Source organism: Apodemus sylvaticus, chromosome 7 (genome assembly GCF_947179515.1).
Source record: "Apodemus sylvaticus chromosome 7, mApoSyl1.1, whole genome shotgun sequence".
Lineage (NCBI taxonomy): Eukaryota > Metazoa > Chordata > Mammalia > Rodentia > Muridae > Apodemus > Apodemus sylvaticus.
In genome coordinates this window covers 92358131-92376622 of record NC_067478.1, presented here as the reverse complement: position 1 = coordinate 92376622, position 18492 = coordinate 92358131, and the positions used below count along the sequence as shown (strand labels likewise).

At 35.8% G+C, this 18492-nt stretch overlaps 2 pseudogenes; both read right to left on the bottom strand.

Moving 5' to 3' along the window:
- Positions 1-3207: 3207 nt before the first annotated feature.
- On the bottom strand, positions 3208-6929 carry LOC127689781 (olfactory receptor 145-like; annotated as a pseudogene).
- Positions 6930-8399: 1470 nt separating this feature from the next.
- Positions 8400-9349, bottom strand: LOC127689780 (olfactory receptor 147-like; annotated as a pseudogene).
- Between the last annotated feature and the right edge of the window lie 9143 nt (positions 9350-18492).

Here is an 18492-nt window from a genome sequence, read left to right as displayed (position 1 = left end):
CATGCATATGTGTACATGTGTGTGTGTGTGTGTGTGTGTGTGTGTGTGTTTGCAAATATGTATGCATCTCCCAGTGTATGCTAGAGTTCAACAACCAATTTAATTCCTTCTCCAGGTTACACCTGTTATTTCAGATATGAACTATCTTTGACCAAGAACTTGGTGATTAAACTAAGATTGCAGATCAGTGAACTCAAGGACCCACATAATTGTAACTGTCCAGTGTGGTAATTAAAAATACATTCCTTCCATCACACTTTGGTTTGGGGGTGAAGAGGGGTGAGGGTCAGGAGGGTTAATCAGGCTCTCAGTCTTACATGTAACTCCTTTATTTACTATGTTATCTTCCCAAACTCATCTTTAATTTAAAGGGATTGATCAGTAGGACAATTATACCAAGATTTATCAATGAATGCAAAGCATAAAATTTGAAATTTTGAATATGCAGAAATATTTAGGAAAACAGAGATTAAAGGAATGGCTAGTATCTTAAAATTCATTAAGGAAGTTCAGCTGGCTTCCCATTGTGGCTTTCTATGTAATTTGAAGATTCATGTTTTAAAAGCCTATTGTTAATAGAAAATGGTGAGTCTTTCCACTTCAGTGATTGTCATTTAAAAGGTTCATTCCTATGTCATTAAATGTTTTATTTGAAGAAAATATTATTTTGTGAAAATATTTTGAAGAAAATATTTTTTGAACATGAATTTCTTTTATTGGATTTTTAATTATTTACATTACAATATTATTCCCTTTCCCATTCCCTCCGCCCTGAAACCCTCTATCCGATTGCCCCCCTCTCCTGCTTCTATGAGGGTGTGGCCCCGCCAACATACAGACTCCCACCTCCCCACCCTACACTGGGGCATCAAGCTTTACAGGACTACGGGCCTCTCTCACATTGATATTAAACAAGTACATCCTCTGCTACAAAAATGGCTAGAGCCATGGTTCCCTCCATGTGTAAGCCTTTGATGTTGATTTATTCCCTGGGATCTCTGGGAGCTTCTGGATGATTAGTATTGTTTTTTTTCCTAGGGGTTCAGCTTCTTCAGTCCTCTTTCTAACCACTCCATTGGTGAACCCATGATCAGCTCAATGGTTGGCTATAAGCATCTGCCTCTGTATGTGTCAGGCTCTGGCAGAACCTCTCAGGAGACCAGTCACTATATCAGGCTCCAGTTAGCATGAAATTCTTGAAATCCACAGTACTGTCTGCATTTTGTGAATGTATATGGGATGGGTCCCCAGACAAGGCAGATAGGCAGGAAGATCAATGGAATTGATTTGAAGGCCCAGAAATGAACCTATACAACTATAGTCATTTGATCTTTGACAAAGCAGCTAAAACCATGCAGTGGAAAAAACCCAGAATTTTCACAATATGGTACAGTTTCAATTGACTGTCAGCATGTAGAATAATCTAAATTGATCCATTCTTATCTCCTTATACAAAGATCAAGTCCAAGTGGATAAAGGACCTCCACATAAGAATAGATACACTGAAACTAATAAAAGAAAAAGTGGGGAAGAGCCTCAAATGCATGGACACAGAGGAAAAGTTCCTGAACAGAACACCAATGACTTATGGTATATGAATGAACAAACGGAAGCTCATAAAATCACAAAGCTTCCATAAGGCAGAAGACACTGTCAATAGGACAAAATGGCAGCCAACAGATTGGGAAAGGATCTTTACCAAACCTACAACTAATAGAGTACTAATATCCAATATATACAAGAACACAAGAAATTAGATTCCAGACCATCAATAAAATATATTAAAAATGGGGTTCAGAGCTAAGAAAAATATTCTCAACTGAGGAAACCTGAATGGTCATGAAACATCTTAAAAAATGCTCAACATCATTAGTCATCAGGGGACAGCAGATACTTATGAGGATGTGGAGGAAGAGGAACCCTATTCCATTGTTGGTGGGATTGCAAGCTGGTAAAACCACTCTGGAATTCAGTCTAGTAGTTCATGAAATTCTGTGGCAAACAGATGGAACGAGGAAATATCCTTCTTGGAGAGGTAGAACAATCAGAAAACAACACACATGGTATGCACTCACTTATAAGTGGATATTAGACTAAAAGCTCTCAATACCCAAGATAAAATTCACAGACCACATGAAACTAAAGAAGGAGGAATACCAAAGTGTGAGTGCTTTGGTCATTCTTAGTAGGGGTAACAAAATACTTACAGGAGCACATACAAAGTGTGGAGCAGAGGCTGAAGGAAAGGCCATCTAGATAATAATATTCTTGTCTCATATTGATTACAACTAAAAATGTCACTAAAGATGATTTTCATAGAACAGATGTGTTATGGGTTCTACTTCCAATATCTTTGAGGAGGCATCAAAACTATCTTTAATAACACATAGATGTTAAGTCTCTGTTTCTAGTGATGCCAAGATATAGCGATTCTCCTTAGCTAAAGACATTAAGGACATTTGGGAAGGCCTTACTTCATATCTTTAAGAGATGCATTACATAGTGGGAATAGATTAGTGTGATCACTATGCTTCCCAGGTCTATAGCTTCTCATGGATAATGCTAAGTGATTCATTATAGAATAAGTTTCCTGGAATATTTCTGCTGTCACTGGAAATTTCACATGACATTGAAGATATCGTCATTTGGTTTCAGCATGAAAAATGTGTCATAACCTACTAGGTTGGGTATATTACAAACATGGACAATAAATTTGAATGCTGAAGATCTGGAAAACATGGAATACATTCCTTATGGACATATGCAATTATTAAGCCATGTAATAAAACAATCTGGTAGTACAAAAAGTGAGTTACTGTAGTAATTGTGAACACTGTCAAATTAAAGAACATATGGACAACAATGAAAGTAAATCAGAAATAGAGATGTTTTTATTTATTATTTATGTAATCTTTATTTATATGTGTGCAACAATTAATACTTTTGAGAATATGATAAATGATAGTGAAAGGAAGAAATTATTTATGTAGTGATGCTATCAAGTAGATAAACAATAAAGAAAGAAAGCTTTCCAATAGTAGGGATCTAAGAAAACCTAAAAAAAGAAACAAGTTACAAATTCTTCTCTCCAAGTTAATCACACACACACACACACAATACAGAGAAAAATCCCGAAAAATATATTAACCAGTATAAAATAACTCTTCATGTTAAAGCTAAAAATAAAAAAAAGATAACAAATTCTGTTTAAAACTTTCTTTTGGTTAAAGCTTTTTTCAGAGCAATTTTAACATCTTTGTTCATAAGACTATAGATTAATGGATTCATCATGGGGACTACAATATTATAAAACACAGAAGATATTTTTCCCTGGTCCAAAGACCCATATGAGGAGGGCTTTAAATACATATATGCACACGAACCAAGAAACAGAGAAACAACTATTATGTAGGAGCTACAAGTGCTAAAGACTTTGGACCTGCCTGCTGTGGAGCTCATTTTGAGAATGCTTGAGAGGATGAAGCCATAAGAGATAAAGATGAGGAGAGTGGGTACAATGATGTTTTTTCCTGCTACAATGAACAGCTGCATCTCATTAACATAGGTGCTGGTGCAGGAGAGCTCTAGCAAAGGGACAATTTCACAGAAATAATGGTTGATGTTTCTACGACAGAAGGTCAGTCTCAGGAGACCTCCAGTGTGCATCATTGCATCAGAAAACCCCACTAAATATGAACCAAGGATAAGGTAAGAACACATCTTAGGAGACATGACAACATTGTAAAAGAGTGGATTGCAAATGGCCACATAGCGATCATAGGCCATTGCTGTCAGCACATAACATTCAGAAATTACTAAAAAGCAAAAGAAGTAGAACTGTGTCATGCATCCCTCATAAAAAATAATATTCTTCTTTAGTACAAAGTTCATCAGCATTGTTCAGTAAAAACTGAACAATGACAAAGGTCTATGAAGGACAAATTAAAGAGAAAAAAGTACATGGGAATGTGAAGGTGAGAATTCAGAACAATCAGCAGGATCAAAGCCAAATCCCCCAAGGTAGTTATCATGTAAGTCATCAGAAGGACTAGGAACAGAGGTATTTGCGGATCAGGTTGGTTTGTTAACCCCATCAAGATGAACTCAGTGACCAGAGAAGAATTTTCCAGGGCAATTCTTTTGCAAAAGGATCTTTAGGATAAAAACAATATTAGGTAACATAAAGGAACATAGCATCAAAACTTATCCTATAATAAGTGAGCTATGTATTAGGAATATCTGAAATTCATTAAATTTCAAAAAACCGGCTACATGTCATTATACCACGTTATTCCATGGCGTAGTCTGTACATTTAAACATGAAGTATGTTCTAGAACATCAACAACAATGTATGCAAGCCGACTAGATTTCTTTCATACATAATAAAAGTATTAGAAAAACTAAGGGAGAAAGGTGAAGCAGGTTGTGCCATGTCAAATTGCCCTTGGTCTCTTTAATATTATTTCTTTAACTCAGGCTCTTCCTTGAACTGGAAGAGGTTAGAGTAAAGGTACTGAACTTCATCTAAATTTAACCTTTGCCTAACATAAACAAATGACCTTAATTGTTAATTTAGTGTACTATGTCTTCGCTCTGGTAATTTAAAAGGGACAAACAGATGTTGATATATTAACTTCTTACACAATTAAACCAATGGTTTATTGTGTATAGTTTGGAGTGGGCAAAAACTAGAAAACTATCTGTTGAATCCATAGTGAATTGTAAGGATCACTTTTAATAGCATTTATAAGGTTCGCTGAGTCTGTCACTCTTTCTGTCTCTCTATCTCTGTTTCTGTCTTTCTCTCTGTCTCAGTCTATTTCTGTCTATCTTGGCCGGCCGTTCTATGTGATTCTCTCTCTCTCTCTCTCTCTCTCTCTCTCTCTCTCTCTCTCTCTCTCTCTCTCTCTCTCTCTTTGTTTTTGTACAAGCTCATGCATGAATTTTACCAGCATTTAATTAATAACAAAATAGGCAAATTGAAAAGAATCTACATTGGTATACAATTACTGTGAAATACCTTCCAAGTAATCCTCTTCAGTTGCATGATCTTTTTCAGGCAAAAAGGAGCCATACAAATATGGGCCATCTAAATAAGAAATCTTTGGGCATTCAGGCCAGATCCTATTGCTAGAATGCAGGTTAATTAAGTCAGCTCTAGCATTCTTGATGTGCTTGGTATTCCTTAACAATTACAAACTCCTTTGAGAATACTACCTTCATTCTCTAGTTTCTTATTGATGGATCAGTATCCAGTTCCCAGTAAAAATCATAAATTCAGATGTAAGCTCTATCTATTCTAAAGAACTTGTACTTGCTGATTAAGACACCAAAAGCAACTCCTAGTTTACTGACTGTATGTAAATCTCTGCTCAGTTTTCAGGATATTTCCTAGTGAAATATGATTAAATTTTAGGAGTGTGTAGATTGGAAAAGAAGGAAAGATCTTGGGGCTGGGCTTCAGCTAAACACAAAGCCTTTCTGCAATCATAATGAGATCAAAGCACAAAATGGAAAACATTTTATGCCCTCTATGACATTTGTAATCTAAGAATTTTGTCCACAAACATAGATTATGGGATGATGGTTACTGGAGCAAAAGGGAGGGAAAATCAGAATAAATTAGTAAATGGATGTCAAATATCACTGTATAAATTGATAGATAAGAGCATAATACTATGAATAAAAAGATTTTGTTTTAAACCTACATGCTAAAAAGAAATTTATTCAATTGGGAAAGATCCGAAGACCTAGATATCTACTCTTCAACATATTAACAGTATTAATGCCTCACTGTCATCTTGAATTTGTTAAGAGGGTATATCTTAAAGTTATCTTCTGACTGCATACATTTTAAAAACAAATGAAAGCAGTCCTATATTCAAAAAAGCCACATTTAAATCAGTTTCATTGTTGAGCATTTATAAGCACATGGTTAAAACAAATCTGTCTCACATGAACATTTTTGAGTTTAAAATAATCTAAGTGAAAGTGACAATTAAAAAGAAAATATTGGAATAAAATTCAAAACTTACCCTCCTTTAGTGAGAAAAATATTCCTGCTTACTTACAGGTTTTATTTACCCTGGTATCCTGAGGAGGACTTAGATGTCCTTGATTCCAAGGTGGTGCAGTACAAAATTAATATCCTATATTTACTGGAAATCTTTCTGAACTACTAATCATAATTCACAAATGTATTCTCTAATACTCTGAAGAGTCACTGAGAGTCATATACCTATTATTTTTATCATGTCAGCCACTGGGCATCACTAGGTATTTTACATAATTTATTACTGTCCTACATGTTGCTATGGTTAAGGAAAGGGCTTTCTTTGTCTCTTCTCTGGACATAGGCCTCAATATATAGAGGGAATGGGGTAATTGCTTTTGCATGTCTGACTGTGATGTATGTCTAAATCTTTAGGAACTAGTTCTCTATTCAGTTATGCCTTCTCCTTTTGGGAATGCACTTCCTCTGTGCTGGGACCACTACAGAGCTCCCATATGACAGTCACCTTTATCTCTTAAGGGAAATCTGATACTTTCATTATTTTCTTTTTGTTCCCAAATCCTTTCATGGAAATATTCCATAGAGTCTATTTCTGTTATTGTATACTGTCTCATTATTTTTTGTTTCTTTTAAAGGAAGTCTCCCTTTCTTGCATGTTTTTCACAAAGCTATGTCTTGCTTTTATAGATCTGCATAAAACTCAGGAAGTCACCCATGCTAGGCATGTGCTCTACCACTGAGCAATATACCCAGAGCTACAAAACCCTAAAACCATATTTATTCTGTGTGAAGCAGGGTAATCTATTTTTTACTCCACTCAAAAGGTAGAGGCAAGCAAATCTCTGTGAGTGAGTTCAAGACTAGCCTGATTCTACATATTAAATGCCAGGCCATCCAGGGTTACCTAATAGACATTTTCGCAAACAAAAAACAAACAAATATAACAACAAACAACAACACATTTATAGTGATGCAACTCAACTAAATAATTTTAAGCAAATACTAAATATTTTTGAGGGACTGCCTGACTTGGTGATTGACAGTTTAGTAAGAAGATGAATAATTTTCCATTATAAAAAACTGCTTATTAAGTGGTTAAAAAATGAATTATAGTCTTTAAATATAATATGAAAGTGTGTTATCTTTATATGAATGAAAGTAGTGAAAATGTAATCATATGTGATTTTGATTTATTTTTTTTATATTTGTGGATCTTCTTATTTTCAACATTTAAATATTATTATAGGATTTCATGATGGCAGAAAAAGGAAGAAAAGGAAGGTAGATACAAATGAAAATGCAAATTAATGTAAATTAAATAACTTTGATATTTCATGTCATCACATTCAGAATGACTGTTTTCAAGGAATCAAATGAAAGTGCAAGGGCAGATTCAAGTAACACCTGCAGGTGGACCTCTAGTCTTCAGACATACAAATTATAATTATGTATGAAGTTCACCTGAGGTTTAAAAATCCCTGACGATAAAAAAAAAATCCCTGATGATACTATTTATTTTTATTAATAGTACTTCTTCAAATTATATATACATATATACATATACACATACACATGCATATACTTTTGCATATATATATTGTTTGTATATACACACAAATACACACAATCAAACCTACACACACACAAATATATATATATAAATGCAAATATATAATATTTCTGAAACATAATCATTCAGGTCTTATAATAAGTTGTTAATGACTGACTACATTAATTAGAAATTATATAAACTGATGTTCAATTTTTATGATTTTATTTGTAATTTAAAATAAAATCCTACCTATGTGGTTTATGAGTAACAATGCTAAACAATTGAAATCCATTCGTTATTAATTAAATTGAATAAAGTACAATAGTCATCTTCTTACATAATTGTTACATCTTTGTAACCTTAAAATTTTATAAATTAAAAAGTCATTAACTGGAGTCACTATGTGGTTTATTGGAATCAAATATAATTTCTTTGAAACCATATACAGGATCTGATGTTTTCTTTCTGTCTTCTCCAAGTTCCTTATATTTCTAGCAATTCTTATCCTATTAGAAAATGAGAAAGCATGTATTATTTCTCATTTTTGGTTTAGGATGTAAAAGGTTTGAATATTTTGTAACATAAAATTAACTCCTCATTGAGGTGAGAAATAGCCTAGGAGAAAAAATATGGAACAATGATGAAAATTGTGTATTTATTGCCTGATCTATATGATATCAATCAATCATGTGGGTAAGCTATTAGGTATGTTGGAGTTACAGAAACAAAATGAAAATATTCATATTTCATAAAGAGAGTTTACCAACCTATACACAGACATAAAAATTCATCTCTACTGAAAATACCAACAAAAATTTAGATGCTTCAATTTCTTACAGATTTATTGATTCCAATTTCAATCTGTCTTTTGTCTGAAACTTAATCAATGATTTCCTTAATGCTATTTTGACATCTTTGTTCCCCAAACTATAGATCTGATGGTTGAGCATGAGCCCACAGTAGTGAAGAAAACTGAAGATATTTTCCCTTGTTCCATAGATCCAGAAGTGTATATAAGATACATGAATGCAGCTCATCTGAAGAAAAGAGAAATTGCCATGATGTTAGAACTACAGGTGCTGAAGGCTTTTGATCTTCCTTGTTTGGATTTGATGTTAGGAATGTTGGCAAGATGAAAACATAGGAAAGGAGGATGGTAAAGCTGGGGACTGTGATGTTAATAACCACAACTATGCGAACCATGACCTCATTGACATAGGTGCTGGCACAGGAAATTTGGAGGAGAGGGAGAATGTCACACAGGTAATGGTTGATGACATTGGCCTTACAGAAGTTCAATCAGAGCATGCAGCCTGTGTGGGCATGCATCCAGCAAACTCCATCTCATAAGCTGCAAAAGATACCAGAACAGACCTAAGGGTACATGATAACCTTATGCAGCAGTGAATTACTGATGGTCACATAGCAATCCGAGGCCATTGAGGTCACCATGTAGAATTCAGACATGACAAAAAAGAGAAAGACCTGAGTCATGAACGCCTCTGGGTGATGGAATTGTCCTGAGAGACAAAGTTCATCAGCATTTTGGGGCTGAAAAGAGAAGAGTAACAGAGATCAATGAAGGAGATGTTGAAGAAAAAATTGTACATGGGGGTGCGCATGTGAGGATTGAGGACAATCAGTTAATCAAATCAAAGTTTTCTACCACTGTGACCATCTAGATTGTTAGAGATAGATATAATAGGGACAGCTAGACCTCTGGATTATCTGTCAAAACAGCAAGGACAAGTTCTGTCATAGAGGAGCCATTTCTAGTCAGCATGCTTATCATTGCAAATCTAGAAGTAAAGAAATTTTTATTAATGAATGGACCAGCTCTGTACCAAGATGTTAACATCAGCAGAATTTATCACAATGGACAAAAGATATGCTTTATAATCTGATTTTCACACTTTACCATGAGTGAAAATGTGGGTTAACCCATGTTCATTCTAATAACCTGCCTACTACAATAGTGTTCTTTTATTCTTGCCTCAACCTATTATTGTAGTGTTCCCGACTTGCACACATATCCATTAATAGTCTTAGGTAGGGATGTGGTTTGCAAAATAAACTCTTTGATCTGGTCTTTCATGTCCTAATCCTTTATTCCATTAGACAACCTAGATCTTCTGTGATATACATAAACAGCTGTTCTGGTAGGCATCAGCTGTACAGATTCATTCCTCAGAGTGTGTGAGGTTTCCATAGCACGTACAACTCAATTCTCTGAAGCTAACAATTGATAGCAGGTATAGAGGATATCTATAACAAGTTTTATCATTTTAATAATATAATATCAATTATATTTTCAGTGTTTCTTCACATTTTCTTTTCCTCTGTACTAGCTTTGCTCATGGATGAAAAAAGAATTTTCTTTCAAAGGTTTATGAAATTATGAAAGAAAAAATAATAACTAATGAGGGTGTAGTTTTGATTAATGATACTTATTTTTAATGGCCAAACCCTAATCTTACTACAAATAAAGTCTTTCTGTACATGGCACTTTAGTATATAGTTTAAATAAATACCAACTCTTTGTTATGGTAGCTTTGTATTTCATGTGTCTCCTGAAACTATTAGCTTGTCCTATAGTCCGACTGAAGAAGAAGCCAAAACAACCAAGTAGAAACACATACAGACAAGAAAAGTGTCTGAGTTCCATACTAGTGATTTGCTGTTTGTTGTTGTTATTTGTTGTTTGGTGTATTTACAATCAAAGGTAATTGGTGACTTAGAAAGACAATGAATGCTATATATACCTCACCTTTACCTTCCAGGCTGTAAGGTGACCAGATGTCATAATAAAATCCTTTGGGGCAAAAGTGGTCTCACAATCTGAATGTTTCAGAATTCACTCTGAGATGTGAATAACACTTCTAACTAGCCATTTCCCCAAAAACCTGTAAAGAAAAGCCATGTATATCACTCCAGATCCACCATTTAAATACAGCACATGTTCTGCTTATAAGTTTTGGAGCTGATGAAAAATTTAGGAATAGGTTCCCCTAAGGAAAACTCTATGATGATCAAGTAGGAAGAAAAAACAAGGTCTATGTTTAAATCTCATGTTGTCATAGTATGCTTAATATTTTCACCAGGGATTTTCTAGTCTACTAGGTATAAACTTTGAAAGATGTTTACAAATAATACCATAAAATTTTTCACTAATTCAGGAGATTGTCTTCTGGGCCAATGCATTCATGGGTATTTCCCACTTTCTCTTCTATGAGGTTTAGGGATCCAGTTTCATATTGAGGTGCTTGATCTCCTTGAGCTTAAATTTTGTACAAAATAATAAACATGAATCTATTTTAATTCTTTTACATGTAGACATCCATTTAGACCACTACCATTTGTTAAAGATAATTTCTTTTTTCCATTTTATGAATGTGGCTTCTTTATCAAAAATAATGTGTCCACAGATGTGTGGCTTCATTTCTGGATCTTGTACTCAATTCCATTGATTAACACATTTACTTTTCTACCAGTACCTTAAAGGTTTTTTTTTTTTTTTTAATCAGTATTACTCTATGTAGTACAGCTTGAAGTCAAGGATAGTCATTCTTCCTAGAGATTTTTTTGTTCAGGAATGTTCTGATTTTGTTTGTTTGTTTGTTTGTTTGTTGAATGAACATGAGAATTGCTTTCTCATGGACTATAAAACTTGTTTGTTTTGGAGTTTTGAAGGGAACTGCATTGAATCTGTAAACTGCTTTTGGCAAGATGGCCATGATATGTACTCCCCTATAAGTGAATATTGCCATAAAATACGAGTTGAATACTGAACTCTGCAGACCCAAAGAAACCAAGAAGAATGAATGTCTAAGTGAGAAAGCTTGAATCTCATTTAGAAGGGGGTATAAAATAGACATATGAAGCAGATAGAGGGAAGGAATTGTCAGGGATCAGAAACCATAAAGAGAATTGTGGCAGGGGTTCAGGATCAGGTGTGACGAAGGACAGGACAGACTGATAGTTGGCCATGAAAATGAATGGAAATCTGAAACTGACGAAGTTGAAGAGGTGACGGGCATATCAAGGAAAAGTCCATAGACTTAGCAAAAAAGAGGTACCCAAGAATCAATGGTGGTGACCTTAGCTATAATTCACAACATTGTGATATTGAACCTGAAGATGCAACCTCTTCTACGAGGCAGGAAACCCTGTGCAATGGTAGAGACATTAACACTCCCACAATACTTTGTAAAAGGTATCATGTCTATAAGTAATGAAGACACAGAGATGGAGCAAACTCTGGGGGGATGGCCATCCAATAACCAAACCAACTTGAGACTCATCTTATGTGCAAGCACCAACGCCTGACACTATTAATGACCCTTTGTTTTGCTTGTGGGTAGGAGCATGTGGTGCTTAGACAGACTCAATCATGCATCTGTCTCAGAATAACACATTCACAGCCTAACAGTGGATAGAATTTGAGGACTCTAATGGGAGAATGTCAGGAATGTTTCAGAACCTGGATTGGGATAAAGACCAACAGTGTTAACTACCATGGAAACGTGAGGCTCTCAAAGACTCAACTACCTAAGTCTAAGCCTCCCCATGTATATGTAGGTAATGTACAGCTTGGTCTTCATGTGAGTCCTGACAGCGAACCAACGTTTAGATAACCCTATGAAATCCAGGTACAAAAGAAGAGACCAAAAATGAAAAATGACATCGAATGATATTCTTCTATACTCACACATTTTCAAGAGTTTCTTCCTCCTTCAACAGATTGACCACACATTACAAAGATGATTAAGATACCACAATATTCAAATGCAATATGTGAAAAGAATTGAACAAAGTCTTACCTGAAACCATAGACAACAGGGGCTAGCTTTCATGGTACTACAAATTGTTATTTGCCAAAGACATTCAATCAATAGTCCAACTCAGTAATGACACCTATGAATCACAATGACTAATATGGCAAGACACTCCTAAAATGAAAAATAGTGCCTCATATCTAGGAGTCAACCAGCAGTTGTCTAAATGGACTCAAGGTCAGTTCAATAGAAGCAGATTATGCTAGACACCGGAAAACTTACCAATACCCAGTGCTAGTGAGGTTATAGATACTAAAGCAGAACATACAATGACCACTTCACTAAAAGAGCATAATTTTTCTTACCTGCATTCTAAATACTTAACTGTGCATGAAATCAACAGGTACACTTCACACCACCCATCAATAAAGCTTCTCTTTTCAATAAATGAAGTATCCTATACAGGTGGTCAAACTGTAAAGAACAACTGATCTTTGTTTCCAAGTCCCAATTTATAAATCTGCAACACAATGTCTATACCTAAGTTCCAAGGAATATCAGAAAAGACAGAATAGTAAGATTATGAGACAGTACAAGGAAATCATTTGAGATTGAGTCACATAGAAAGGACACACCTATGATATTTCAATAGTATTTATGCTAGGTAAGACCTTAATAAGGAAAATACCTTGCTAATAAAAATGTTGATGTGGGAGAAATTTCTTGAGGCATTACTTCTAGACAAATTAGTGCTTACAGTGAAAAAGAATTCATCTTCCCCCAAAATAGACAATTTTACTGGTTCCCAAATTCCAACTCATCTACCAGGCAAGCAGATTTTGTTATCATGAGATCAATGCTACACTTAGAGCAGACAGGTTGTATCTGTATCCTAATTACGGTATTTCAATTTTTTTGTACATATTTCTTTTGAATTGAAACATTCTTTCCTAGGTAGAGGAGTTTACTAAGATTCAGTTTTTATGTAAGTCTGAAGCTCAAAATACTAGTCATAAATATTATTTAATAGGGAGTTGATTTAAATACAAAAAGTATTTAATTTTTCCAGATCAATTAAAGCAATTAAACTTGTAAAATAAACCCATTTACTAAGATGATAGTTTAATAAATAAAGCACTTGTGATGTAAGAGTGATGACTGGAGGGCACAGCTCTGAATCTACATAATTTCCAGGTGGGTACCTTGATCTGCCTGTGGCTGCAGTACTCAGAAGAGAGAGACAGGCTATTTTTGGAGTAAGCTAGTTGTCCCGACTAACTATATTGCTGAGCTTAGAAATCAACTGAGAGACTCTAACTCAATGAATATATGGATAATCATGGTTAAAGTCTCCTTTTTTTATTCGATATATTCTTTATTTACATTTCAATTGAGTTTCCCTTTCTTGGATCCCTCCTCACCAAAGGTCCCATAAGAATGCTTCCCTCCCCCTGTTTCCCAATCCACCCACTTCTCTGTCCTGGTATTCCCCGAAACTGTTGCACTGAGCTTTTCCATGACTGGGGGCCACTCCTTCCTTCTTCTTGGGCATCATTTGATATGTGCATTGTGTATTGGGTATTCCAAGCTTCTAGGCTAATATCCATTTGTCAGTGAGTGAATACCATGAGTGTTCTTTTGAGACTGGGTTACCTCACGTAGGATGATGTTCTCCAGTTCCATCAATTTGTCTAAGAATTTCATGAATTCATTGTTTCTAATTGTGTACATATAGTGCGTTTTCTGTATCCATTCCTCCATTGAGGGACATCAGGATTCACTCCAGCTTCTGGCTATTATAAATAGGGCTGCTATGAACATAGTGGAGCATGTATCCTTATTACATGCTGGGGAATCCTCTGGGTATATGCCTAGGAGTGGTACATCAGAGTCCTCTGGAAGTGTCATTCCCAGTTTTCTTACTTTCTTTTTTATTCTATATATTTTTGATTTACATTTCAAATGATTTCCCCTTTTCTGGCCCCCGACTCCCTGAATGCCCCATAAACCCTCTTCCCTCCCTCTGTTCTACCATCCACCCTTTCCACTTCCCTGTTCTGGTTTTGCTCTATACTGTTACACGGAATCTTTGAAGAACCAGGGGCCACTCCTCCATTCTTCTTGTACATCATTTATGTGTGGATTATGTTTTGGGTATTCCAATCTTCTAGGCTAATATTCACTTATAAGTTAGTGCATATCATGATTAATCTTTTGAGACTGGGTAACCTCACTTAGTATGATGTTCTTCAGTTCCATCCATTTGTCTATGAATTTCATGAATTCATTGTTTCTAATGGCTGAATAGTACTCCATATATACCACATTTTTTGCATTCATTCTTCCGTGAGGGATACCTGGGTTCTTTCCAGGTTCTGGCAATTATAAATAGGGCTGCTATGAACATAATGGTGCATGTATCCTTATTACCTGCTGGGGAATTCTCTGGGTATATGCCCAGTAGTGATATAGGAGGATCCTACGGAAGTGATGTGCCCAGTTTTTTGAGGAACCACCAGACTGATTTCCAGAGTGGTTGTACCAATTTGCAACCCCACCTTCAGCACCTCATGGTATCTTCTCCAAAATCGACCCCATAATTGGTCACAAGACAGACCTCAAGAAATATAAGAATATTGAACTAATCCCATGCCTCCTATCAGATAACTATGGAGTAAGAGTGGTCTTCAATAGCAACAAAAACGACAGAAAGATCACATACACATGGAGGCTAAACAATACTCTACTCAATAACACTTTGGCCAAAGAAGAAATAAAGAAAGAAATCAGAGACTTTTTAGAATTTAAAGAAAATGAAAGCATAACATACCCAAATCTTTGGGACACAATGAAAGTAGTGCTAAGAGGAAAACTCATAGCCCCGAGTGCCTCCAAAGAGAAATGGGAGAGAGCATACACTAGCAGCTTAATGGCATACGTGAAAGCTCTGGAACAAAAAGAAGCTAATTCACCCAGGAGATGACAGGAAATCATCAAACTCTGGGCTGAAATCAATCAAGTGGAAACAAAGAGAACCAAACAAAGAATCAACGAATCCAGAAGCTGGTTCTTTGCGAAAATTAACAAGATAGACAAACCCTTAGGAGACTGACCAAAGAGCACAGAGAAAGTATCCAAATTAACAAACTTAGAAATGAAAAGGGGGATATAACAACAGAAAATGAGGAAATCCAAAAAATCATCAAATCCTACTACAAAAGCCTATACCCAACACAACTGGATAATCTGGAGGAAATGGACAATTTCCTAGAAAGATACAAAATACCAAAATTAAATCAGGATCAAATAGCTAAAACTATTTGCAACAACAAAAGAAATTCTGGCTTCAAGCAATACTACAGAGCAATAGTGTTAAAAACTGCATGGTACTTAGGTAGACTATCAAATCATCTGCAAATAGTGATAGTTTGACTTCTTCCTTTCCAATTTGTATCCCTTTGAATTCCTTATGTTGTCTAATTGCCTGACCTAGAACCTCAAATAAAATATAGAAAAGATAAGGAGAGAGGGGCAGCCTTGGGTACTCCCTGATTTTAGTGGGATTGCTTCAAGTTTCCCCCATTTGGTTTGCTGTTGGCTACTGGTTTGCTATATATTGTTTTTACTATGTTTACATATGGGCCTTGAATTCCTGTTCTTTCCAAGACTTTAAGCATAAATGATGCTGAATTTTGTCAAATGCATTTTCAGCATCCAATGAAATTACCATGTGGTTTTTTCTTTGAGTTTGTGTATTCAGTGGATTGCATTGATGGATTTCCATATTTTGAAACAACCCTGCATCCCTGGGATAAAGCCTACTTGATCATGGTGGACGATCATTTTGATGTGTTCTTGGATTTGGTAAGCATGAATTTTATTGAGTATTTTTGCATCGATGTTCATAAGGGAAATTGGTCTGAAGTTCTCTTTCTTTGTTGGATCTTTGTGTGGCTTTGGAATCAGCGTAATTGTGGCTTTGTAGAAGGAATTGGGTAGTGTTCCTTCTGTTTCTATTTTGTGGAATAGTTTGAAGAGTATTGGTGTTAACTCTTCTTTGAAGGTCTGGTAGAATTCTGCACTGAAGCCATCTGGTCCTGTGCTTTTTTTGGTTGGAAGATTTTCTATGACTCCTTCTATTTCTTTAGGCATTATGGGACTGTTTAGATGGTCTAGTTGGTCCTGATTTAATTTTGGTATTTGGTATCTGTCAAGGAAATTGTTCATTTCCTCCAGATTCTCCAGTTGTGTTGAGTACAGTCTCTTGTAGTAGGATCTGATGATTTTTTGGATTTCCTCAGTTTCCGTTGTTATATCTCCCTTTTCATTTCTAAGTTTGTTAATTTGGATACTTTCTCTGTGCCCTTTGGTCAGTCTGGCTAAGGGTTTATCTATCTTGCTGATTTTCTCAAAGAACCAGCTCCTGGTTTTGTTGATTTTTTGTATGGTTCTCTTTGTTTCTACTTGATTGATTTCGGCCCTGAGTTTGATGATTTCCTGCCTTCTACTCCTCCTGGGCGAAATAGCTTCTTTTTGTTCTAGGGCTTTCAGGTGTGTCATTAAGCTGGTAATGTATGCTCTCCCCATTTTCTTTTTGGAGGCACTCAGGGCTATGAGTTTTCCTCTTAGCACTGCTTTCATTGTGTCCCATAAATTTGGGTATGTTGTGTTTTCATTTTCATTGTGTTCTAAAAAGTCTTTAATTTCTTTCTTTATTTCTTCCTTAACCAAAGTATCATTGAGTAGAGTATTGTTCAGTTTCCATGTGTATGTGGGTTTTCTGTTGTTTCTGTTGCTATTGAATACCACTTTTACTCCATAGTGATCAGATAGGAGGCATGGGATTAGTTCTATCTTCTTATATTTGTTGAGGTCTGTCTTGTGACCAATTATATGGTCGATTTGCTCCTACAGCTGATAAACAACTTCAGCAAAGTGGCAGGTTATAAAATCAACTCAAGCAAATCAGTGGCCTTCCTATACTCAAAGGATAAGCAGGCTGAGAAAGAAATTAGGGAAATGACCCCCTTCACAATAGTTACAAACAGTATAAAGTATCTTGGGGTGACTCTTACCAAACATGTGAAAGATCTGTATGACAAGAACTTCAAGACTCTGAAGAAGGAAATGGAAGAAGACCTCAAAAAATGGGAAAACCTCCCATGCTCATGGATCGGTAGAATCAATATAGTTAAAATGGCCATTTTGCCTAAAGCACTATACAGATTCAATGCAATACCCATCAAAATCCCAACTCAATTCTTCACAGAGTTAGAAAGAGCAATTATCAAATTCATCTGGAACAACAAAAAACCCAGGATAGCTAAAACTATTCTCAGCAACAAAAGAAAATCTGGGGGAATCAGTATCCCTGACCTCAAGCAATACTACAGAGCAATAGTGTTAAAAACTGCATGGTATTGGTACAGTGACAGGCAGGAGGATCAATGGAACAGGATTGAAGATCCAGAAATGAACCCACACACCTATGGCCACTTGATCCTTGACAAAGAGGCTGAAAACATCCAATGGAAAAAAGATAGCCTTTTCAACAAATGGTGCTGGTTCAACTGGAGGTCAGCATGCAGAAGAATGTGAATTGATCCATCCTTGTCTCCTTGTACTAAGCTCAAATCCAAATGGATCAAGGACCTCCACATAAAGCCAGACACTCTGAAGCTAATAGAAAAGAAACTGGGGAAGACCCTTGAGGACATCGGTACAGGGAGAAAGTTTCTGAACAGAACACCAATAGCCTATGCTCTAAGAGCAAGAATTGACAAATGGGACCTCATAAAATTACAAAGTTTCTGTAAGGCAAAGGACACCATCAAGAGGACAAATCGGCAACCAACAAATTGGGAAAAGATCTTCACCAATCCTACATCAGATAGAGGGCTAATATCCAATATATATAAAGAACTCAAGAAGTTAGACTCCAGAAAACCAAACAACCCTATTAAAAAATGAGGTACAGAGTTAAACAAAGAATTCTCACCTGAAGAAATTCGGATGGCGGAGAAGCATCTTAAAAAATGCTCAACTTCTTTAGTCATTAGGGAAATGCAAATCAAAACAACCCTAAGATTTCATCTTACACCAGTCAGAATGGCTAAGATTAAAAATTCAGGAGACAGCAGGTGTTGGAGAG